The following is a 25,011-nucleotide window of genomic DNA, read 5'->3' as shown; positions in this document are numbered from 1 at the left end:
AGCTCTCCTACACATGTAGCCTTCTAAATGTTGATATGCTGCTGCTTTGCTTCTTTGCTGCTGCAGCTATGTTGCTATTCACAAGCAACACTAATTGAGCCTCTGTTTTAGGAGGCTAATTCTGGCTCAAATTGGAAAAGTTACCTTTATTTCCAGCATGTGGCTAGCCCCAAAAGCTGGAGTGATGGGAAGCAAATGTATGGATCAGACCCATGCTTTTACTGCTGTGCTCTATTTTCTATGCAACACTGGTCCTTGATTATATCATATTCATATTGTGATTAACATCTGATTGTTGCCTCTCTTCATTTTGTTTACACTGGGGTCTTTCGGATTATCAGTGCTTTACACAACTTTGTCACATAGCCATTTTCTGCTATAGAAAGGGCCATTGGGATCTGTATCTCAGTTATGCACTGAGAGCCTGAGCCAGGTACCTATACCATTGACTCCAGTGGGAACTGGATCAGATCCTTAAACCCCAGTTCAGCAGAACCCTTAAACACATGCTTAAGTGCAGCTCTATTCAACAAAGCATTTAAGCATGTGCTTATAAACCCCTGACTTCCTGTATGTTTGTTTAAAGGTGAGGGAGGGGTCTACACAAGGAAACTTGAGTTCACAGAGAGAAGACAAAGAAGCCTGGGGGAATGGGTTACTGATAGGAATCTCTGGGTGCAGATGGGGAAACCAATGATAAAATAACTGGGGAGGTGTCTAGGTCATATCCTTTGGACTTGTTTCCAGAACCATTTCTGGTCAGATCATAGAATCATAGAATATCAGGGTTGGAAGGGACCTCAGGAGGTCATCTAGTCCAACCCCCTGCTCAAAGCAGGACCAACTAAATCAAGATATACTTGACCAAAATATTAAATCCACTGCCACACTCTCCCTAAAGCTCCCTCCACTAAAAACGACTCCAAATTGTAGGTGCAGATTAACAGCAGCAGTTCAATTCTGAATGCCAATCCTGAATAGTTACACCTGTCGCAAATTTAGTTGGAGAATGCAGATTCTGTAGGCCTCAGTTGTTTCAAAATGTAATGCTGGCTCTTGGTACATTAGGCACCAATTCATCCAGAAAAGCAATTATGTCTGTATTACCCTGGAACTCCTCTAACTCTTTTCTATAATCTTTTTAAATTTTTATTATTTACCATGCTCCCATCATGTGTGCTGTTTGTTTAGTTTTTTTCTCAACAAAGTAGATTGTGCAGCATGTTTGTTTTCAGTGCAGTACTCCTTAATATTGATGTGGTTGTTTCAATAACTGTTTATAGGCTGAAAGAAATGCCTTCCACTCAGTCTTCAAGGAAGACAAATCCCACAAACTGAGTCCAGTTTTCTGTACAATATGATAGTTTCTATTAAAGAGACAACCTTTCCCACAACTACCACACCTTATCTCATGTACCTTGGTTACTTCCCTATACCTACATAGTTCTGGTTGCCTGCTGGCTTTACAGTGGCAACAATATATGTACTGCATATCATGAAGAACCCCTTAAGTTGGCTTTAGTGTGACTCTGAGAGTTTCCCACAGTTGCATGTGTATATCATATTTGTTCTCTCTGTTAGCTGGTGTGATAATTATGAAGACCCTAGAGGCAAATCAGAAGAATAACCACTGCTTTATCAGTGTTCTCTTTAATTCAACTATAAAATCAAGCAGAGAGCACTGCTGTGTTCATGTTCAGGCTGGCTTCAGGAAAACTCCATCCACATAACTCTCTGCAGCACATTGCACTCAGTCAATAGAATGAAGTTTGGTTACTCACTTTGTATTAAAATAAACAGAATTTGATAGTAGATCAATTATTTTATTCAAGTATTGAGAGGACCAGAATTGGACTGGATCAAAGATATGATTAACTGGCTCCATGTTGAAAAAGTGGCACACATAGGAAAGTGATCTTAGATCAACAAACTCCAATTTGGTGATGCCATACTCAGGACTCGTTAACTAGCACCTTCTGAGCATCGCTCAACCCTTGTATGGTAGTAATGTACACCACCTGCTTCACTATCAACTCTACTTAGTTTGTCAGTATTTTCAGAGCAGTTTGGTAGCTATCAGAGCAGTTGCAGGCTGGGATTGTCAAAGGCACCTAAGAGAGTTAGGCGCTCAACTCCTAATGACATTCACCTCCTTTAGGCTACTCGGAAAATCACTCCATGTACATGAGTTGTTCTGTGACTTGTCCTTCCATGCTTTTGCTTAGCTCCACTTTCCTTACTCACAAATTTTTTTTTCGTAGTGGGACTGGCTCCTTGGTGACTTGAGGAAAGATTTTTAAAGGTCTTTTGGCATTTAAAGATATAGATAGGCATCTAGGTGCATTTGAAAATCCCACTAGGCACCCAGCTCCAACTGCCACTTTTGAAAATGGGACTTTTGTGTTCTTGAAAATTTGTACCCGCAATGCCTCACTGATCTCCTCAGCTCACAAGAGCAGCATAACTGCTGCAACACCTCATGAAGGGGTGTAGCATGTGTTTGCCCCTATGGCCAACTAGCAGTTAATCATTACAGGCAAACATGTTCAACCTTCTCTCTTTCCTGCACCTCCGTCCCTTTTTTGGCATATAGTGTGTGACCCCCATTTATGCCTGGCACTCCAGGGAGCACAGGAGCTGAAATTGTGGCTGGCCTTTGCATGAGTGGCATAAGTGCCCCAGGGGTCAGTCCTGTGTTCAACATCTTTATTAATGATCTGGATGATGGGATGGATTGTACCCTCAGCAAGTTCGCAGGTGACACTAAGCTGTGGGGAGAAGTAGATACACTGGAGTGTAGGGGATAGGGTCCAGAGTGACCTAGACAAATTGGAGGATTGGGCCAAAAGAAAGCTGAGGATCAACAAGGACAAGTGCAGAGTCCTGCACTTAGGAAGGAAGAATCTCATTCACTGCTACAGGCTGGGGACCGACTGGTTAAGCAGCAGTTCTGTAGAAAAGGACCTGTGGATTACAGTGGATGAGAAGCTGGATAAGTCAGCAGTGTGCCCTTGTTGCTAAGAAGGATAACAGCATATTGGCTGCATTAGTAGGAGCATTGCCGGCAGATAGAAGAAAGTGATTATTCCCCTCTATTCTGCACTGGTGAGGCCACACCTGGAGTATTGTGTCCAGTTTTGGGGCACCCACTGCAGAAAGGATGTGGACAAATTGGAGATAGTCCAGCGGAGGGCAACGAAAATGATCAGGGGATGGTCACAATGCCACTTCCGATGTGGGGCCTGGGGCAAGCTGTCCTTCAACTGAGACAAGGAGATTTGGGGGCGGGGGGCAAAGTGGGACTGGTGGGTGGTATCGTTAAAGTAGTATCATCTGGGTGCTCAGATTTTAGGATGAAAAATGATGTCTTGATATGGTGAAGGGAAGTGACTGTTATAATATACAGAAACAAAACAACTTCAAAGATCAAGCGGCCCAGAGTGGGAGCCCGCATAGCTGGCTAGACTGATGTGTGACTTACTAATCTGACTCCTTCATTTTTGTCAACTATATGCAAAATAAAAGGATGTGAACTCCTTGTCTGTAAGAGGTGGATGCCTGTGTCGTGATGGAAAAATAATGAACACCCAAGCTATTTTTAAAGAGGGAGAGACAAAGAAATTATTGACTTGTCCTTAGACAAACCCTTTGTGACCCACACTGATTATCCACAGCTTGGCTGCTGTCAGCTGTTTCTGTCCCACCCTTTCTCAGCAGGAATTACTCTGGGCTACAGTATCAAAGAAGGAATGTCAATACTTGTTTCCCACTGCATTCCTTGCTGCTAGCCAGAAACAAGCTCAGACAAGACCTCTTCCTTGAGGGTCATCTTAGAGTAAGAAAAGGGGTAACCTCACGTATACTTAAACCTCATCTAGCTTATCCTCAGATAAACATATAACCTCTGTGCCACTTGTCAAGTATCTGTGAATCCCTACACAGGTCTTCTGAGTAACAGAGATATGAAAAACAAGACACCATTTGTTTAAAGCAACAAAGGGTCCCGTGGCACCTTATAGACTAACAGATGTATTGGAGCATAAGCTTTCGTGGGTGAATACACATTTCACCCATGAAAGCTTATGCTCCAATACATCTGTTAGTCTATAAGGTGCCACAGGACTCTTCGTTGGATCTGTAAAAAGCAACAAACACGGCTACCCCTCTGATACGTTTGTTTAAGACAATGAATGGAAAGCAATATTTAGCTTTGAGCCTGGTTTGGTTGAAAAGCTGGTGTACTAAATATGTTTGTATTTCTAAAAGTTGAATGGGAACAAGACATCAGAAAAAAACAAATGAGCTTTAAAAAATAAATGGAAAAGTCAAAGCGTTCTTAATGCAGCTTTTGGGGTTTACAAGTAGCTTCCTGGTGAGGATAGATGACTCTTCTTTTCCTCTCAATATTAATAGCACATACTGTACATTGTTGTTAAAAGTACCTAGCATACAACCGCAAACAGCTGTCTGCTCTTCTCTGTGCAAATTCAAAACACAATGCAGCACACACCATTGGGTTAAGTGTTATAATTCCATTGAAGCCGATGAAAGGGAGGTAGTTAAATGTTACTCATAGTCTGGTTTGTTAAACCATTTGGGAATAGAGTTTGATAAATAGTGAGAAATTATTCAGACATTTAAGTGACTTCTAATTACTTTAACACATCTATGTTCACAAACATTTTATTAGCTTTTTGTGAACATCCATGTAAATAAAGTTGTGGTTAGAGAGATCTTCCTGGAAAGTGAATTTTAGGCTCATAGATGAGATTTGTTTGATCACAACACTGTTTGTTTGTTTGTTTAACTAAATGAACTCATTTTGAGTGGAAGAGAAATCGTTTATAAAGGTTAGATCATTGGTGAGAGAACAGAGACAGTTCCGCGTGACTTAGGTGATCAGTCATACAGCTCAAGTACCAAAGCGTGAATGCTCCATAGAATATGCACAGAAAATTGTTCTGATGAAATTTGTGCAAATTTTTCATTACAAACTGTTAATATAAGTGTGTTTGGGAATACTGGGCCCTGATAAATTACTGGGCTCAAAACAAGGGTAACTGAGTGAAATACAGGAGGTCAAACTAGATGATCGAGTAGTGCCTTCTGGCCTTAAACTCCTGTGAATCCTGCATATGCCTAATTGTACATGTTTTGAGTAGTCCCACTGAAGTCATCTTTAACCTCCTCTTTGATAAGCCACCTAAATTAGAGTTCCTTAAATATCTCACTACATGTTTTTCCAGCCTTTGAGTCATTCCTGTGGTTCTTTTTCTTTTTTTAAACTCTCTAATTTTCCAATCTGTTTTTAAAGTGTGGAAATCAGAACTGGACACAGTATTACAATAATGATCTCACCAGTGCTATAAACAGTATTGATACTACAGCTAGGAGGGAAAACAGTTTGTTCCTCACACTAAAATTTTTATATTTTGAAAAAAATTCCTGTCCTGCATTAGGATGAAAAGTCAAAACCTTTTATGAACTGAAAATCCTTTAAAATAAATAAAATTGGTTGAATTCAAATGAAATGTGTTTTTATAATTTCAAATGCTCTCATGATGGTTCTGACAATCAAATTTAAAAAAAATATAATTTAGCTTAAATTTTGAAAGTCATTTCAAACTGACATTTGGTTTAAGTAAAAAATTAATTGAAACTGATCCTTTTCTCTGAAAAGTGTTCGTTCTGATGAATCAGCATTTTCCAACAGAAAAAGTTTAGTCAATAAATTCCTGACCTTCTCTAAATATCACCTCTTTATTCCTATTTAATATCCCAAAACACAACAGTTTACTTTCTCCCATCTTCCTGCCTGTCACGCTCACATATCATTCATATGGATCTCTTGTCCTGAGTCTACAGATTAAATATCAGAACTAACCAACAATTAAGACTAATGCATGATTTGTTTGACTTTTGCAGGCTATGTTTAGCCAGTTAAACACCTGATCGCATTTTAAAACTGCAATTATTTCTTAAATAATAATGCAAGTTCATGAAAGGTGACCAGCTAACAGTCCAAGAAATATAAGTGCTCTGTTTACTGACAGACTTGATACTGCAGTGGGAGTGCAAGCTACTCCAAATTCACTCACCACTATCCCTTCTCTAACCTAACCGTGGGGAAGACACCATCTTTAATAGTGAAAAGGACTTATGCTTTATGCAAATGTGTACCATGGGTGAAAGGGTATGATGACAAAGCTGCTGGCAATTTAGGCTTTGTCTCAGGCACAGAATAAAGAAAAGATTCCTCAGGGTAAAATGGGAATATGCCCCTGTAGATTCAATTTATCACCTTTAAAAAGAACAGGAGTACTTGTGGCACCTTAGAGACTAACACATTTATTTCAGCATGAGCTCTCGTGAGCTACAGCTCACTTCTTCGGATGCATAGAATGGAACACACAGACTGGAGATATTTATACATACAGAGAACATGAAAAGGTGGAAGTATGCATACCAACAGGAAGAGTCTAATCAATTGAGATGAGCTATCATCAGCAGGAGAAAAAATTTATCATCTTTGTTTTTCCACCTCATCTAGTTTGGTCTTCAATTGATCCATGGATTCATATCTGCACATATGTGTGCAAAATACTTTTTAGAGCATGCCAAGTTTTAATTACAACTTGGATTTTTTTGGCTGCATGTTTTACAAATTGTATATTTTTTACTCTGTATCCCTAAGCCATTGAAGTCAATGAGAATCGTTCCATTAATTTCAATGGCCATTGGATCAGGCTCTACTTGAAATGCATATATTAAGTCCTGTTGTCATTGAAATATTTGGACCTGGTTCTCAATTATACTAAGGCCCCTTTATGCTGCTCTGACACTGTAAAGTGACCTAAAAGTGAGTGTAAATGTAATTTACTTTATAAGACCCTTTACGTTGCCAGATCCAGGCACTTTGAATTCACGGGGAGCAAGACAGGGCTTATTGTTTAAGCAAAGTTAAAGGACACTCAGAAACATTGCAGTAGGGAATACAAGAAAATGATGGGCATAGACATTACATCCTTGCTTTTTTCCTCTCTCTTTTCTATTTTTTTCCATTCTTTTTTTCTTGTTTCTCCTTCACTCTTCGCAACACTTCAGAATGTCACTTTTTTTCATGCTGTAGACACTAGTCCACTTATTTGCCTGTGTATGGGCTCCCACCACAGGTCTGATGGATACTGCACTACAAATTTAGGTCTCTGAGAAGCAGATTTCCTCTTGGTGCATGAGAAGTTATCTTGGCTTCCTCAGAATCACTATGACTAGGTTTTCTACTAACCTCACCAATTTGTTTCAAAACATTTCCTTTTCAGTTCATGCGAACAGTTTTGGAAAAGCTCAAAAATGTTGATTTTGATAATTGTATCAAATTCCATCTGCTCATCTAAGGTTTATCCAACCTCATCTGTCTGAAAGTCAGGCTGGAAAGCTCACAAAAATCAGGCTTCCTGAGAGATTTCCACTACTTTCTGGTTCAGGTATGGCTGGACACAGCTCATTATGTCGTATTTTGGTATCTCCAGTTCTGAATGAACTCCCAAAGCATGGAGGCATGTGAAAAATTAAACAAATGAAGTGTGTGTGGAACTTTCTGGAACCTGTAGAAATGTTTGTGTTTCCTCTGAACAGATTTGACAATTCATAGTTCTCAGAGTACTTTGAGGAGTACTGAAATGTTTCCTATCCTAAAAACATTGTTAGTGGTGATGGGGACTTGCAGACCCAGTTATCAGTTTTATCATCTAGTCATGAAACATTCTTTAAAAAAAAAGAATTTACATTTAAATTCCTTACAAAATATTTTGATGCCACGTAGTTATGGCTGATTAGCCAGCTATGTTTTTCGTGAAAAAACTCAGCAATTCTACTAAAAATACATGGAATAGGCTTAGGCTACATCTTGTAAAAAATTTAAGAAATTAAGGCCCTGATTCAAATCTCACTGATGTTAATGGGAGTCTTTATTGAGTCAGTGTGGTTTTGATAAGGCCCTAAGACATCTTCAGTAACAAGGTTGTGAAAAAAGCATAAAATATTAGATCATTATTTAAAGTCTCTAAGAAAAATGCTCAACTATTGTAAAATAAGACTGTAAAAAAATCTGGTGGTCTGTCAACTACAGTGATCTACTAGACATTGCTATAATAGAATTTTCCATGTCCTGGCCTGCCTCCTCCTCACCAAACACATGGGTCTGCAGTCAAACACTGGGCTTATGCAAACAGCCAACAGTTTTTGGCGATGTCTTTTACATACGACCTACAACAACACAGCAATAACAGATGTGGCTGACTATAACCTGTATATGATTTGAAATTTATTTGAACATGAATGGTTTCAAATATGTTCTGAAAGGCTGAATCACTCAACTAGTGATCCTCCTTAAATGTACAAATTGCAGAGGGTATCATAGCAAAATTAAAGTGATCATTAGAGAACATCTATAAAAATGTTTGTTGAATAATGTCAAGTAGGAGCCATATGTGTTTTACTTTTTTGTTTATTAAATCCAACAACATGCTACAAGTCAGTACTTATTACAGTTCTTGCTGATGTAGTTACTGTATTGATACACTAAGCTACATTATGATCTCCCTTAATCCCAGTTTGTCACTGATGTAACTGAATTGACATCAGTGATGTTAGTACGGATTTAGACTGGTGTAATATAGTAGAATTATGCCCATAAACTCTATGGACCTGGTTGTGAATTCCTTGTCTACATTTCCCTCTGTATTGACAGGCAGTGATTGATCTAGTGGAGGTCGATTTGTCACGTCTAGTCTGGACGCGATAAATTGACTGCTGAGCACTCTCCCGTCGACATCAGTACTCCACCAGGGTGAGAGGCGCAGGAGAGTGTCAGCCATCGATTTACTGCAATGAAGGCACCAAGGTAAGTAGATCTAAGAACGTCGACGTCAGCTACGTTATTCATGTAGCTGAAGTTGCGCAACTTAGATCGATCCCCCCCACTAGTGTAGACAAGCCTTACTCACACTGGTGATCAGTTATTCATATGAGTATTCGTACTGGTGTAATTGCTCAGCAGTATGACAAAAGGATTCACAACTGTGGTCATAAATGTCAATTTTATAATGAAAATGAAATAGTTAACATAAGTATATTAAGTAATGCGGTGGGGCCACCTGTAGATATGATTTGTCATTAATAAATAAGTAAATATTTCATTAAAAAGTGACATCTCATATTTGGTATTTGACATTTTGTAAATCAGTGGATTTATTACACTAGTATTCAGAGGCCTCTACCAGGATCAGTGCCCCATTGTGCTAGTTATTGCACAAACACATTGTAAGACAGCTGCAAACACTAATATTATCCCTGATGATAATGCCTAATTTTCTGAAATAGACAATAATTTAATATTCCCTTCACAAAATACAAATGCAAAAGAAGACACCTAAACTGAGAGGATCATTTGCAGGGTTTACAATTTTCCTGTTATTTAAATATACATATAAATTAATAGGTATGATTAGTATTGTGTATGCGCCATCTAAATACTCAGATACCACAATGATGCATGCAGTGTAAAGTCTGATATAGAAAGATGGTTATTTTTCAAAGGATACATTCTGGTAGAGTTAGTTGAATTTATTTTAATATGAAAAATCTTGAAAATTCATTTGGTAAGGTTTCAAATGGGCACATTTTAAAATTTGCTTTGAAATATTTGAAATCAGAATTTTAATGAAAACTAGTATCAGACTGGTAAACTTTTTGTTTACCAAAATTCAAGTTTGTTGGCAAATATTGTTAACTTTGATAAAATGTAGATTAAAAATGTGAAAAGTTTTTTGCATAAAATGTAAAGCATTGAAAGATTTTTTTGTTATTAAGCTTCTTTTGTTCAATGGGAAAAATATTTAAAAGTTTTCAGCCAGCTCTTATGCTGAGCCAGCTTTTCAAGTGGTATTAATCAGCATATTTTCATCAGAATAAATGGAGTGATGCCAATTTACACCTGCTTTGAATCAAGCTGTGGGGTGGGGGCTGTATGTTGAAAGGAAGCTGTTGATTTTGAAGAGGTTTGTCTATGTTGGCAATGACTTCTTATTCTTATGGAGCCTCTTGGAAATGTCTGCAGAACATTCCAGGCTTGGTTTTGCTACTTAAATAAAAAACATTGACTAATATTTAAACACTGAAAGCCAGACTCTTCCCTAAGATATGCATGCAAAATGCTTATGGAAGTCGGAAGAGTTGAGTACATATCTAAGTATACTAAATGTTGCCCCTTTTCTTATGTTTTTACTTTAAAAAATCCTAAGCAAAAACTGTCCATTTAAAACCGGAAAAGAGCAATTTTGAAGGTTCAGATGGTTTCAGGGGCAGAGTCTGCAGTCCTTTCCCCCCAATGATGTATGACCCACTGACTTAATGGCAACTACCTGTGGAGTATGGGATACATCAGCATGAGTAAAAAAGGCAGAATCTGGCCCTATGATTTATGAAACAAAACAAAGAGAAAGGAAGAAACTATACATTAGACTAGAATGGGATATTTATTCACAAACATAAACTGGTATAACATTTTATCCACAATTTAGGGAGCAAAACTCAAATATACATCTTTTACCTCCTCGATAAAATGCTAGTGGACTTAACAGAAATAGGTCTTAAAAGCTGAGCTGGCATTTTGATGTATAAAACGAATAAAACCAAACTTGACAATAAGGCATGTGCTTTAGATTTCCCTGGTTTGAGGCACTGTTTACTCTGGCAGATCTATCCTTAAGTGAGGCTTTTTTTCCCCCTCAAAGCTGTTACATGGTAGACTGAAGCTGGCTGACCCTAAAGCAAAAATTTGAAAACAGCATATTTATTTTTCTCCTAATTCTGAACACACATGCAATTAAGCATTTTTGTTTTTGGTCTTGCTGGAAAATCTTTAAAATTTGGACTATTTGTCCCTCTTACCCTGCCTTAAATGTTCTTGTGAATATAAAAATAACATGGTGAACTTGATCTTGGGGTTAGATTAATCTTGGATCTATCTGTTTTGCAGCAAAAAGCAGTGTGCAGTTTGCCAAACTGGAAAGAGAAATAGTGATTCTAATTCTGTATAATATCCATAACAGGCGATTATATTGAATGCTTCAAATGTGGGTAAAGACTCAAAGTTCACTTGGCCAACTGTGCAAAATGTACCAGAGGTACAAATTTACCTGTTGAGCACTAGCTGGTGAAATATTGATATAATGAAATCTGTTAACCCTTGTGATTTTTATATTAGTGCTTATGGCAGGAGTGCCCAGAAGGCATTGTTGAATATACTCTTACAAGTTCTTTTTCTTAGCATGTGAGCAAAAGTTTAGTCTTTGAAGAAATACTCTGTTGGGGTTTTTTGTTCTTCAGTACTCTTGGACAGAAATTGCCATTTGTCAGTTTACTCTCTGCATTATTCATTATATTTAAAGGCAAGTCTGGGGCAGGGTAGCTTCCTGGGCTCTTAGATCTCTGGAAGAAGGGATTTCTTGCACACTGTTTGTAACTGCCTCTGATCCAGAACCATTTTGTGTATGTCAATAAAGCATGCTACATTTAAAATATGACCCAGACTCCATGACCTTGATTGTTCTTCCACTGGGAAGCCAACCTGCAGTGCCCCAGAATTCTGCTACCTTTTGGCAGAGAGCCAATACTCATGTCAGAAGAAGGGACAACCTTAGCTAGTTTACTGCAGTTGCTATTCTTACTCTTTGATAGACTGGAGGTTTAAGTATAATCACTGCAGGGCTGGTCTACATACAGTTTTTCCATGGATTTAACTAAATTGGACTTACCTATACAGATTAAAAATTTGAGTCCATTTTAAGGGTCTTAATAGGTTCAGTTAAATCAGTGCTAAAATGGTACATAGACCAATCCTCGCACACTGTGGGTGAAGAGGGAAAAAGGAATTTTGAAAAACTCTGTGAGAGATCATGGCCTCTGGAAAAACTTCATAAATCTTTGCTGCTGCTAATTGAAACAACTAAAAAATTCCTTTGGGCTATTCTAATTTATGCCAACAAACAGCTCTCAAGGAGCTGTTCTGGCATTCCTGTCTGGTAGAGCACATTGAGCTCTGGCCCTTCCCATTCCCAGCCTGCTCTAGAGTGCCACCTTCACTGAATGAACCAGGAACAGCTGGCATAGGCTGACTGTGGCAGCTGAGGACTCATCTGTACTGGCAAACAGCTCAGGTGCTGCTTTTAAAGCAGCTTTTGGTCCCTTTTACACTACTGAAGCAGAACAAAAGGGACTGAGGCTGGAGGAGAGAGGCCAAGAATCTGACCCCGAGAGGAGATTCTTGCCCTGCCGCTGCTGCCTGTGTTGTCTGGATAAACAGACGTCAGTTGCCAAGATTGTCACTAAAAATTCACTTTAAACATATGATTATCCATATACCATTACAATGCTCAGCTTCCAAAAATTGACATAAACTAGCATGGGCATACATACTAATTTTTTTTACTGTGACATTCCCCAGGGTATAATCTGGACTGTTGAACAGTGATGTTCCCTTAACTCTAGCCCAGCGTGCCTTTTACAGTGCTTTGCTGTCAGAACATCCACTGCTGGCTGGCTCCACAGCCTTCAGCAGGTAAATTCACTCTCAGCTAAACACATGAACAATCTCACCTGTCACTCATGAATTTCCTACAGGGCAACACCAACAAATTTTTAGTCCCAGACTTTTCCCTCAGAAATGTGCATCTTGTGTTGTGAAGCACACTGCTGAACAATGCAAGCTCATAGAAAGTCTGTCTTTTCGTCAAAGAAAAATTATATGTGCTCCAACCTTGTTATCCCAAATGAAGTTTCCCATATGATTTAATCCAAACATGTTGGTTAAAAGAAAATAATAAGATAAGTTTATTAACTACAGAAAGATAGATTTTAAATGATTACAAGTGATGATGCATGAAAGTCAGGATTAGTGCAACAGAAAATATGAGTAATATGCAAGCTAACAAGGGTAATATGCAAGCTAATGCCAAAGTTAACAAGCTAAGTAAACTTAAAAGCAAAAGTTTTGTCTCACCATATGCTGTGATAAATTTCACAGGCTGGGTCTCCTTTCAGCCTGAGACCCTCCACCTTAATTCAGTTGTTTGAGAGTCATTGATGTCCTGAGGAGAGAAGGTGAAATGGAGGCCACTGTCTCTTGTACCACGCTCCCCTCTTTGAGGATTACCCCTAACTGGGGTGCAGGCAACAAATAATCTCATGTGGAATGAGGGTTGGACCGTCTGTCATGAAATATAAAATTTCTTGTTTACACCTTCCCATAGCTGAAGAAGAACAGGTGCTCAAGCGTATGATAGCTCTTTAACACCTGGCTGGGGCCAGGATGTCTTGGTCTCTGAAAAACTGGCTTGTGAGTGTTACCCAGAATTACAACATATTTCAGTAACAATCATAGAATAGAATCTTAACCTCAGATATAGTGTTGCTACACATATTTTACCAGGACAATAATGTTCAGCAGATTATGATGTTTCAAATGATACGTCACAAGGTATACTTAGTACAAAATTTATCATAGACTTGTAAAAGTCATGACCATAATAGTATATACTGTCACAATTACAGACAAATGGTAATATGGATCTGTTTCTCTCTGTTTTACTAGTAGAGGGACAAGTGACAGCTATGGCTATGATGGTTGGTGATGTTGGATAATATTAAAGATGGGCAGTTGTATAAATAAAATATATAAATCTCATACCCAGGATTAGGTCATTCCATCTCACAGAATAAATTCAGCTGTCTTCACCATAATATTACTTTTCCTTATCTAGTTATAAGCACTATATGGTATTTTACACTGAGGACAATAACCATTCACAAAGTATAATTTTCCTCTTTGTATTCAGTTTTAACATTTTTTTCCAATGCTCATTATTATTAAATAAGAAACACAGGGGTGGGAGAGGTAGCTTGATGGATACCGCAGCCATGTGAGACTACTAAAGAAAGTTCAAGAGTGGGTTGGTGTGAAGAGTAGCAGTAGTTTGCTTCCAACAGTGCTCCAGTCTCTAGGTACAGTAAAATTAATGCATTTAAGTGTATATATAGCTAAATCAGTTTTAAATCATACTTTAAAGGCAACACTGCCATAGACAAACTCTTAAGGAGGAATACAATAGAGCTCCAATGTCCCCACAAATGTGAAATTTGGATCATCTTTGTGGGTTACATCCAAAACATCCAGCAAGACAGAAAATGAATTAAATCCAGATTGGTGAAATAACATAAGAATGTTTCTCGTTTGTTAGCTACAGCTTGTGTTTGGTTCCCTTGGAATGACCAATTTGATAGTGCCCAGCAAGAGCTTTTCTTGTGGCAGATTTTCTGAGTTCCATCAGCTGCACCAGATAGGAGTGAAGTTAGAAGTGAAGCACGTCATACTGACCGTGAGTCCCGCAGACAGAAATTTGGCTGAGTTTTCTGCTGCACTTGAACCTCTGCTAAGCATGTGATGAAAGAGTGTTTTCAACTGTGCCAGCTGTGGAGAGGATAATAAAATAAAACAAAAGAAACCTAGAGTATTAAAGCTTCTGGCTTTGCTGATTTTATGCATAAAAGCAACATGTTAGAAAGGCAGAACTTCTGGTGTCTTTTTTTTTGTTTAACTTGATGATTGTTCCATTCAGTTAATTGTTGAAGAGCATGCAAGCGCTGCTATAAATGTCCTCAGTCTACACATCTGCTTTTCAACATTTTTCTTACCTTGCTTGGCATAAGAACTTCATATCATGGTACCAATGCCCCCATCCTGCAATATGCTTCTGTGTATAACTAACTTGATTGAATTCAGTGGGGTTACTTGCATGGGTACAGTTACTTATGTGCATAAGCATTTCCAAAAATCAGGGCCTGTAGGTTGGATTTTCAAAAGCACCTAGAGATGCATTTACACTGCAAAGAAAAATTCACAGCTGTCTCTCAGACCCAGGGTCAATTGACTTTGACTCATGTGGCTTGGGCCGCAGAGCTAAAAATAGCAGTGTAGACATATCCTCTTAGGCTGGAATCTGGGTTCTGAAACTCTACAAGGAGGAAGGGTCTTGGAGCCTGGGCTACAGCCTGGGTGGGAATGTCTACACTGCTATTTTTAGCTTTGTGGGTCAAAGTCAATTAACCCAGGCTCTCAATCTCGACACTGCAGGTTTTTCTTTGCAGTGTAGATGTACCTAGGTGTCATAGGAGTACAAATACCTTCAAATCTAGTAGGATTTGTGCTCCTTGCTCGCTTAAGCGACTTGAAAATCCCACCCGGTATGTCTACCTAGTCATCCAGGGGCTCTGCTTCCCACTCATCATCTCCTTCTCTCCATTCTTGCCCTTGCAACCATTCCAGAAGGTTTATAGTAAAGAAACAGCTGCTTGAATAATAAAGGTGATACCACATTTACCTGTAATGTAACATTGTAGCAGTGCCTTGGTTGAAGCTGGCAATCTATTTCCATTATGGGCCACTCCTTTCAGCAGTTTAAAACTTGGCCATTCCAATTCATTGAATGTTCTGGAACTGAAACTTCACATACAATCCAGAACACTTTTTTTTTACCCTTCAGAATTCATTTGAAATGTGCATAATTGTGATTTATTTGATACTTTGACCTGCTACTGGCCTTGCACAGTGAGAATCCCTACTGACTTCAGTGAAATGCTCATTGATGACACTGGGACTGTGGTGTGCACAAAGCATGCAGCATCATGCCCTAAGAGCATGTGGGTTAGCCAATGGGGAGGGTATGCCATGGCTGGGTCCTTGGATACCAAATGACCACTCTTGGTTAGCAAAACTACTTTGCTTGAAATTCTTCCAAGGTTCAGAATGTAATGTTATAAAGTTGAATAATATGTGGGTATGTGGACAGATTATCAAAAGGTAGCAAGATGCTGTGGTATGGAGAAAGAAATAATTTGGAGGCAATTAGTTCAATCTTGGAACAGTTATGATGGAGTAATTGTACCATGCTTATGCACTATAGTTGAAAACAGCTTTGCAGTTTTGAGTATTTGCTTGGGCTGTGATTTAGGAAAGCATTTAATAATGTGTTTAAGTCCTGTTGACATCATTGAATTGAGTTAAGTTCTGTTCTGAATGGGGATTTTTTTTCAGATTTGTGGCATAGTATTCTTCTACTTTCTTTTTTTCATTTTTTTTTCAATTTCCATGACAGAAGATGCCTACAATCTATATCATACTGAAAATGGGGGTATTGTGACATTATTAGATTATTAAAATTATATATTATTTTGGTTATATGCACTGGAGTTTTTAAAATATTGTACATTCTTCATCTTCTCAAATGTTGTGGATAAAATGGATTATTTCATGCAAAAAATCCTGAAGAATGGAAAGTTTGAATAGATCTTAGACTTTTAAGAGTATGTGAAGCAATTTAAATGGTCAAATTCTGCTCTGTTGCTCCTGGGCAGCTATTCTGAGTTCAGAAGGGTTGCTTGTGAGAGTGCAATTTTGTCCTTGTCATTTAACTGGATAATGCCATTGGATAGAACAGATTTACTCTTTGCACACACACAAACACACACTGTACTTCAGAGTTAATATTTTGTAAAATAGTTTTTAAAAGTCCATATGAATTGCAATAGGTAAAATAATCCCAAATAGAAGCATGTATATAGTAATGACAAATTATAATATTCCAAAACATCAAGTTTCAACTATTGTCAGTCTGTCGGTCAGGATTATCCATTTCATTTACTTTGAAGGTAGTTAATGAAAAGCTTTATCAACAACACTACATACCTCATGGCTAATACATAAAAACGGAATTCATGGGAAAATCTTTGTTTTAATTGTCAAATTCATTTTTTTCTCTCAAAACATCTGTCATTATTTGCTAACTATAACCTTCTTTATACAGACTTCTTTGTTCTAAAATGTAGTCTTAGGAAATTTCAGTTAAACGGAATTACTTTTCTCATTTTGCATCATCTCAATGAGTGGAAATTAAAGCCAAATTAAAATTAGAAATAAGGAACACATTTTTAATAGTGAAGGTGATTAACCATTGGAACAAATTGCCAAAGGAAAGGGTGGATTCCTGTTTCTTGATGTCTTCAGTTTATGACTGGACGTCTTTCTGGAAAATTTGTTTTAGTCAAACACAAGTTACAGGCGTAACTCAATACAGGTGTAGCTGAGTAAAATTTAATGGTGGTCAGACTGTGTGCTTTAGTGGTCCCTTCTGGTCTTAAACACTATGCATCTGTGCAAAGATAACTCAGCATAACAACAGAAAAAATGTAAAGATCCTCCATCAGTATGGAAAGAGAAAAGAAACCAGAGGGAGATATAGGCCCTCATCCTGCATTAGAATTTGTTAGCAGAGACCCCTGTCCCTGCAACGACCACCATTGATTTCCAGTGATTTTACTATCTCTGCATAGGCACAGGAGTCCACACTGGTGGATCTCATTGCAGAAACAGGTTCCTACTTACCTATATTATGGAGAACTGGCACAAAAAACACTCCAGTGCAGGATCCATAAGGGGATTTAGACATCTAAAATCCCAGTTTTAGGCAACACCGCAGAACATAAAAGCTCCACTCAGCTGCTGCCTGACCCTGTAGGCATGCAAACTCATCTTACATTTTCACTGTAAAAGTTTCCTAAGTGCCTACGTTTCTGCTGCTGACCAGGTGCACTGCTGCCTCAGGGGGACATCGGGATGCCTGTCTCATGCTTAAGCCACAGCATGATCCTCACACCAAGGGAAGATAGATGTTGCCCTGCCTAACTTCCCTGCTGGGCCCAATTTGGTAGTCTAACTACACACGGAACAGCTGGGACGAGGATGGATACCCCTGCCACTAGCCCAGTGATTAGGGTTCTCAGCTAGGATGTGGATTCAATTCCCGCCTTTGCCAGATGATAAAAATGGACTTTAACATAGGTTCCCCACCTCTCAAGTGAGTACCCTGACTCTGGGATATTCTGATGTGGGTCCCTCTTGTTTAAGCCAGTTCACTTTAATTAAATATGAATTGGGCTAGAGATAGTGAGAATAACTTTAGAGCCCGGTGGCTACAGCACTCACCTGAGAGGTGGGGAGCTCCTATTTAGATTCCTTATCCTGACCAAGCAGAAGGGGGAATTGACCTGGGGGTTCTGAGGGGAGTGTTATAACCCCAAGGCTAAAGGTTATGAGGAGGCTGCTTATACCCCACCTACTCTCAGCCATTTTGTGCACTTGCCTAATACATTTTCCCAAGAAATGACTTAGGTGCGTAAGCTGCCTGATTCCAGGAAAGGCTCTCCTAGCTGGGGATCACAAGTAGAGACAGGTGCAAGGTAGCACGTGGGGTTGTGATGCCACGCAAATTTGGCTCACCTGCCGCTCTGTAGCAGAGGCAGAAGAGGAGACAGGACAAACCTGAGTGGCGCTGTGACCCATGCATCAAGTCACCATACCACTTGATTTGGGGACCATCTGAAATTGGGGGCCCTAGAGAAACTGCCCTTCAACTGAGACAGGGGGTTAGGGAACCAAAGAGGGACAGTCCTGTCAAAACTGGGATTATTAGTGAATCTAAGGGGAAAATAAAGAACATAAATAGAAATCTGAAATTATTTCTATTTATATCACCAAGTTAATCAGACATCACTTTGACTTAGGGTCAAAATTTTGCCTCAGTTACACTTATGTATCCCTTCTTGTACTTTGAGAGAATAAAATGGTAGTCTGTAGTGTAAGGAAAAGCATGGGCAAAGAGCAGAATTTGGCCCTGGATCTGCAAACAAATCCCATGTGAGCAACAATGAGAAGTGCTCATAAGAATGTGGGTGTGTGAGTATTCTGCAGAAAGAAGGCTACACATGATAAATCAGCACTCTGAAGGGGTGTAAGCCCCACACTGGTACTGAAAATTTGAAGGGAGCTGGAGGGCTTAATTAGTTCATCTGGAGAGTGGACCAGGCCCAATTAAAGTTGAATCTCTGCTGAGGGAGAAGCTCGGTGGAAAGAGAGAAAGTCCACAGTAGAAGAGGGCTGAAGGGAGAAAGAGAACTCTGCAATTCCTCTCTGGGCTGTAGAGTGGCCAGCAGGGTCACAGAAGGAAGAAGAAGCCCAAAGGGAGAGTTAGTGTTGGGATCTTCCTCTGAGTAGAGAATTCAGGCAAGGGACCAGGAGAGAGAGAAGCCACAGGGGTGAAGCAAGCTCTGACAATGAGCTCTGGCAAAAGGGCAGGATCTGGATGTCCAGGGAGAGAGGCAGTCATCTGGGGGGAAAAGCAAGGGAAAGTTAAGAGGGATGAAAAGTTAAGTCTGAGGAGGGCAGTTTGTTCAAGTTTATATATTTTTAATAGGAATTTGTTGGGGGATTCTAGGGGAGAGACCTGCGAGTCCCAGCCTGAAATAAGGGTGAACCTACAGTGGCTATGGAGTCTGGGGAGATAGGGTGGGATGAGTACAGTTATACAGAGGCCTAGGAAGAGGCTGTGGGAAAGACCTGCTGAAGTAGAAAGAAGCCCATGGAGGTTGCATGGGGAATAGATAGATCTTGTCTGATTACTACAGCATTCCTGAACCAGAGCCCAGAAGAGAGGGAAGGCCTGGGTTCTCTTACGAGCCATTGGGGAATGTGGTGTAAAACCACCTGGTATAAGGGGATAAGGACCCTTGAAAGCCCTGAGACAAGAGTGTATAAGGTGCTTGAGGCCCAGAGTCAGGGGCAGTAGATCTGCTGTAAGGACACTGGACTTCTGTTTGTTGGACAGTCCCCATGGAAGGGTGAGGGGGACTAAAAGTGACCTGACTAGAGCCCAGAGTCAGAAGAAGAGACAGACCACTGCAGAGCCAGAGTGGCTGTCATCCATGGGTAGCCACCTGAGTCTGCTATGCCATACTCAGCCACTAGGAGAGGTGTCAGCCAGAGGCGGATTAAGGTTTTCTGAGGCCCTGGACCAAGGCAAGTAGAGGGCCCCTCCCAAAACCCACAATCCATTTCTCTCACCCACACTGCTTCCTGCAGCTCCCATTGGCCAGGAACAGCGAACTGCAGCCACGGGAAGCTGCAGACAGCCATGCATATGTAAACAAATTGTCTGTCAGCCCGCCAGCGGATTACCATGATGGGCCGCATGCCGAAGGTTGCCGACCCTTGAACTAGAAAGTTGGCAACCCTAGATCCAGAGCTTTAGGAGCCCCTTTGTGCTGCTCTGGACCTTCTTAGCTGATGTGAAGAGGCTGCGCTGAGTGTGTGGATACCGTGTGTTAATCAGGACAAATGTGTGCAGTGTTGATGGGTGTTTGCACTTACACCATATTTCATTGCAAGTTGGACTATATTTTACAAACTTTGCAATGCTATATGAATTTCCAAGCAGACTTTGATTAATCCTGGAGTGGTATATCTGTATGGAAAACACTGACATTCTGCTTACTGAGCCGCTGCACTGGAAGGGAAGGAAACCTGCCTTTACTTGCAAGAAAAATGCTTTTCAAACATTGCTCTTATTTGTAGATCATATCTTACAGAGACCACGGGGACTGATTTTGGCCACATGAAGGCCTCTCTTTCAGCAAAATACACATATAAATATGTATGTATGTATTTTATTAAAAGAGAGGCCTTCATGTGGCCAAAATCTGTGCATATATAACGCCCATTAACACAGCACATCACTGAGGGGATTTTATAATATCCCTAAAGTTGCTTTAAAGCAATTCCCTGTGGCTGGTTCAGTTTAGGTTTAAGAGATGGACTTTAAACTGGGGAGCATAATATCAAATATATCTAATTAACCATGAACCCATTTAACTTTTATATATATTTTTTAACTGCAGGATCACATACAGCAGTTCTTCTCAAAGCCAGGCTGCTGCTTATTCAGGGAAAGCCCCTGGTGGTCCAGGCCGGTTTGTTTACCTGCCGGGTCTGCAGGTTTGGCCAATCGCGGCTCTCACTGGCTGCAGTTTGCTGCTCCAGGCCAATGGGGGCTGCGGGAAGCTGCGAGGGCCGAGGGATGTGCTGGCCGCCCTTCCCGCAGCCCCCATTGGCCTGGAGTGGCAAACCACAGCCTGTGGGAGCCGCAATTGGCCGAACCTGAGGACGCAGCAGGTAAACAAACTGGCCCAGCCCGCCAGGGTGCTTACCCTGAACAAGCAGAGGTTCAGCTTTGAGAAGCTCTCACATACAGGATATGATGACTATTTGTGATTAGTGAGCCTTAAAGGATTCAGAAATTTGGTTCTAAGAACCATCCACTTGATCCATGTGATTGTAACAAAACTTTATGATGCTTGAAGGCTAAATACAACACCGCATATTGATGCATGTCACAAAGTTGTAGATGCTTACAGAGGGCAGTTCCATGAAAATCAGGACTGTCTTGAAAACTTGAGGAAGATGGCACCTTTGCTCAGGTTACTAGTGGGGTGCAGCACCAGTCCATAAAGCTGATGCTGTGTGTGCACAAACTCCCCCTTCCCCGCTCCATTATCCATTCTGCCTCAAATGGATTTCCTCATCTTTACTATTTAAAGTGAAAATGAGATGATAGCTAGAGACAATTTGTTAAGAACTCTCTCATCAGTGGTTAAGTGACAGCACCATATACTGGTATATGAAACAACTAAATCTATGGATTATTTCTTGACTTGTGTGATGGGTGCAGGACACAGTACTCCAAGAGCTTTCCTCCCCTATAGCAGTCAGATTACAGACCAGTATTCACAGCACCATGACTCATGAATAGCACATCTAAGTAAGTAGATTGATAGATTAGACAGTGGAACCCATCGCCCCCAGATATCATTGAGGCAAAGAGTTTAGCAGGATTCAGAAAAGGATTAAACATTTACATAGATAATAAGAACATGCAGTTCTTTCTTTATTTTTAAAATATATGAGAAGAGCTTTGGAAGAGATATAAACACCTCAAACTTTGGGGCATAAACCAGCATTTAATAGCTGTTGGATGGGAGCTTTCTGGGGGGGAGGGGCAGGTTATCCTATAAATGCCTAATGTATTTGGTATTTGTCTGTGTCAGGATACAGGACTAGATGAACCATTGGTCTGATCCACTCTGGCAATTCCTATGTTCTCATTGGGTTGTCAAAAACCTTGTAACGGTATGAAAAAACAAAAAGGTAATGTATTTTCTGCCCATTCTTTTCCCTTGTCCAAAATAGGAATCAACTACCAAAATATGTTTAATAATGGATATATTTTTCCTGGCATATATAGAAACACAGCAGATGAGTGTCTCATTATAAAAACATTCAGTACTACAGAGATACTGTGTGTATGTTTTTTTTCTTGAGTAGCAGAGCGAACAGTTGCATAAAAGTGAATGGATTAAAGAATGTAACAATAGAGCTCATTATAGCTGGACTGAGACTACAATAATTTACACATTTTTTTGATGAATTTGCCAATCTTGTATGAACATACTTAAGCAACTCTCTTTCTGCTAATCTTTTGGCATTTCCTAGACAGCAAATAGATTTGAACAGAGATGGGCCTGACTAGCAACCATTTGGAACTTATCCAGAGTTTGGGAATATTTGCATCTCCATACCTGCCCACCTCCAGGGGGGAGGGATAGCTCAGTGGTTTGAGCATTGGCCTGCTAAACCCAGGATTGTGAGCTCAATCCTTGAGGGGGCTATTTAGGGATCTGGGGCAAAAATCTGTCTGTGGATTGGTCTTGCTTTGAGTAGGGGGCTGGACTAGGTGACCTCCTGAGGTCCCTTCCAACCCTGATATTCTAAGATTTTGGTTCAACCCATTACAGAGATAGGGTCCAGCTGTAAACTTCATCTGTAGATCCAAACTTATTCTCAATTCAGATCCAGGGGCTTGTGTTTGGGATGGTTTCTAGATATTAATGGGGTGGGAATGCAAATGGATATGAATGGAGTGAAAAACCTACATTCTGCCCCAGTTTTGCCTGTTGTAATGGGTAAGTAATTCATAGCCTGAAGCATGTCTGTTTGACTTGTGTCTTGAGAATCCAGCCTTCTTAAGTGAAATGCTGCTTTTCTGACTCCTCCAGTTTTGAAATCACTTTCTTGGTTACTCAAGCAGGAAAAGATAAACATTGGAAACATTATTAATAAAATGTACTTAATTCAGAATGGATTGGACAATAGAGTTCACAATCACGTATTCCACGCTGTTCCGTGCTCCAAGCCAGCAAGCTAGTGACTGCCCAGATCAGTTAAGATTCCTCTCCTTTGTCTTAGGCCCTATAACTACTGTGGCAGGTCATTAACCAGCTGGTGAAGCCCCAGCACATTGTACATTTATTCTTAAATCCTAGCAGCCGTTGTCGAGTCCAGGAGCCAGAAAGCAGTATTTCTGATGTTAGCTGACAGAATGATAATTTATGCACTCTGTAATTTAAAGGGATTCCAAGACAAATGTAAGCTAACAAAAAGAGAATTGCTTTTTTGGAGAATCGTCCTTATTTAACCTATTGAGTGAAGATGAAAAAATAGAATTGGGTAGTCAGTTGTTTCTCTCTTGCTCTCTCTTTTTTTTAAATTTTAAAAAAAGAAGATAAATGAGATTAAATCTGATGCTAAAGTAAAAAGCAAATTGGAAACTATATGACTTGTGACTAGAACAAAATGTTTCTCCTCACCATGTTTTGAGTTTTTTAAAAAAACTTTACTGTCAATCACTGCAAAAAAAAATTTTTTTAACTTACTTAGAGGTTTAGCTATAAGTCTGGATTTTTTTAAAGTTCAAATGAAAGGGTCTCTTTAATCAGATAATTGACCAGCTGGTAATTTCAGCCCTTTTGTGACACACCAGTTGGCAGGTACAGTAGTACATAACCATGAGCCTTTTGCCTCCATTCTCACTCCCTTTGGGACGCTCACAGAAGTGTCTCTGTCTTATCAGGCTCTGGGGACCGTCCCCAACATTTTGAAGTTCTGAAAAGGAAGGCCAGCTGTCAGAGGTAATGACTGCCTGTGGACGTGCAGATGGCACTAAAGCTACTCAGTGAATCTCTCATGCACCTGAAAAAAAATGGATTTCCACTGAACAGCTGTCTCAGTACAGTGTGACAACCTTGTCCCGGGTCCCCATAACCAGGCTCTGAAGTTCTTAAACAGTTTTAGGTGAGGCTTCAATCATGAAGGATGTTAACTTCCCCAAAGTAAGTAATGGTAGCTAGGAAAGCATTGCATAAACTGTCACATCACAAAAGCCATGGAAGATTATCCCTTGCCATTATTGTCTGCCCTTTTCCTTTTATTCCTTCTCTACTCATCGCGTCCATTGGCAGCCATGAATGAAATGTAACATGCTAATGACTGACATCCATTAAAGCTCCTTGACAAACCTTGGGCCTTATTTTGAAAGGCCCCTGGAAGAAAAGGATTGTGTTGCTCTTTGAATCTGATGCTGCTGAGCCACTGCCAAATGTAGGCTGTTCCATTCAAAGAGCTGACTGAATAAATGAGAATAACATCCTTGGGGACCTTCAGGATCAGTTTACTCTGAAAATGCTCAGCCTTACAAAGGGTCAGAGTCACAAGGTAAATGAAAATGGCTGGGAGGGGACTTTGATGGCTGAAACACTGTAACTGTAGAGGACTTGAAAGTAAACTGTATTTTTAAAAAGAGAGAGAGAGAGAAGGTGGGGGGGCTCCCCACCGGAGAGTCATTTGTAGGGAAAGAGGCAGTTGAAAACCCTAGGAAATAGGAAGAAACCTCTCCACTCTGTTCATTCATAGTTGCTCATTAAAATATTGCCTTTTAGAACCCAAATGATGTCAGTAGCAAGAGAGAACCTCTCCTGTAGCCTGCTTCCTTGCTGTCCCATTAGTTGCAAGTTCATTCACAGTGATCAAATAAGCAGTAAGGGCTTTGTGCAAGAGTCTGAGTGTCTCCTGGGTTAGGGGAACTGAGCATCTTCATGTCCCATTGAGAGGTAGGGATGCTTGTAGGATCGAGTCCTAAGTAACTGAAAATCCACATATCCAAACTTTAAAAA

This window comes from Gopherus flavomarginatus, chromosome 4 (genome assembly GCF_025201925.1).
Source record: "Gopherus flavomarginatus isolate rGopFla2 chromosome 4, rGopFla2.mat.asm, whole genome shotgun sequence".
Classification (NCBI taxonomy): domain Eukaryota; kingdom Metazoa; phylum Chordata; order Testudines; family Testudinidae; genus Gopherus; species Gopherus flavomarginatus.
The sequence above is the reverse complement of the archived record's forward strand: the minus strand, read 5'-3'. Positions refer to the sequence as shown.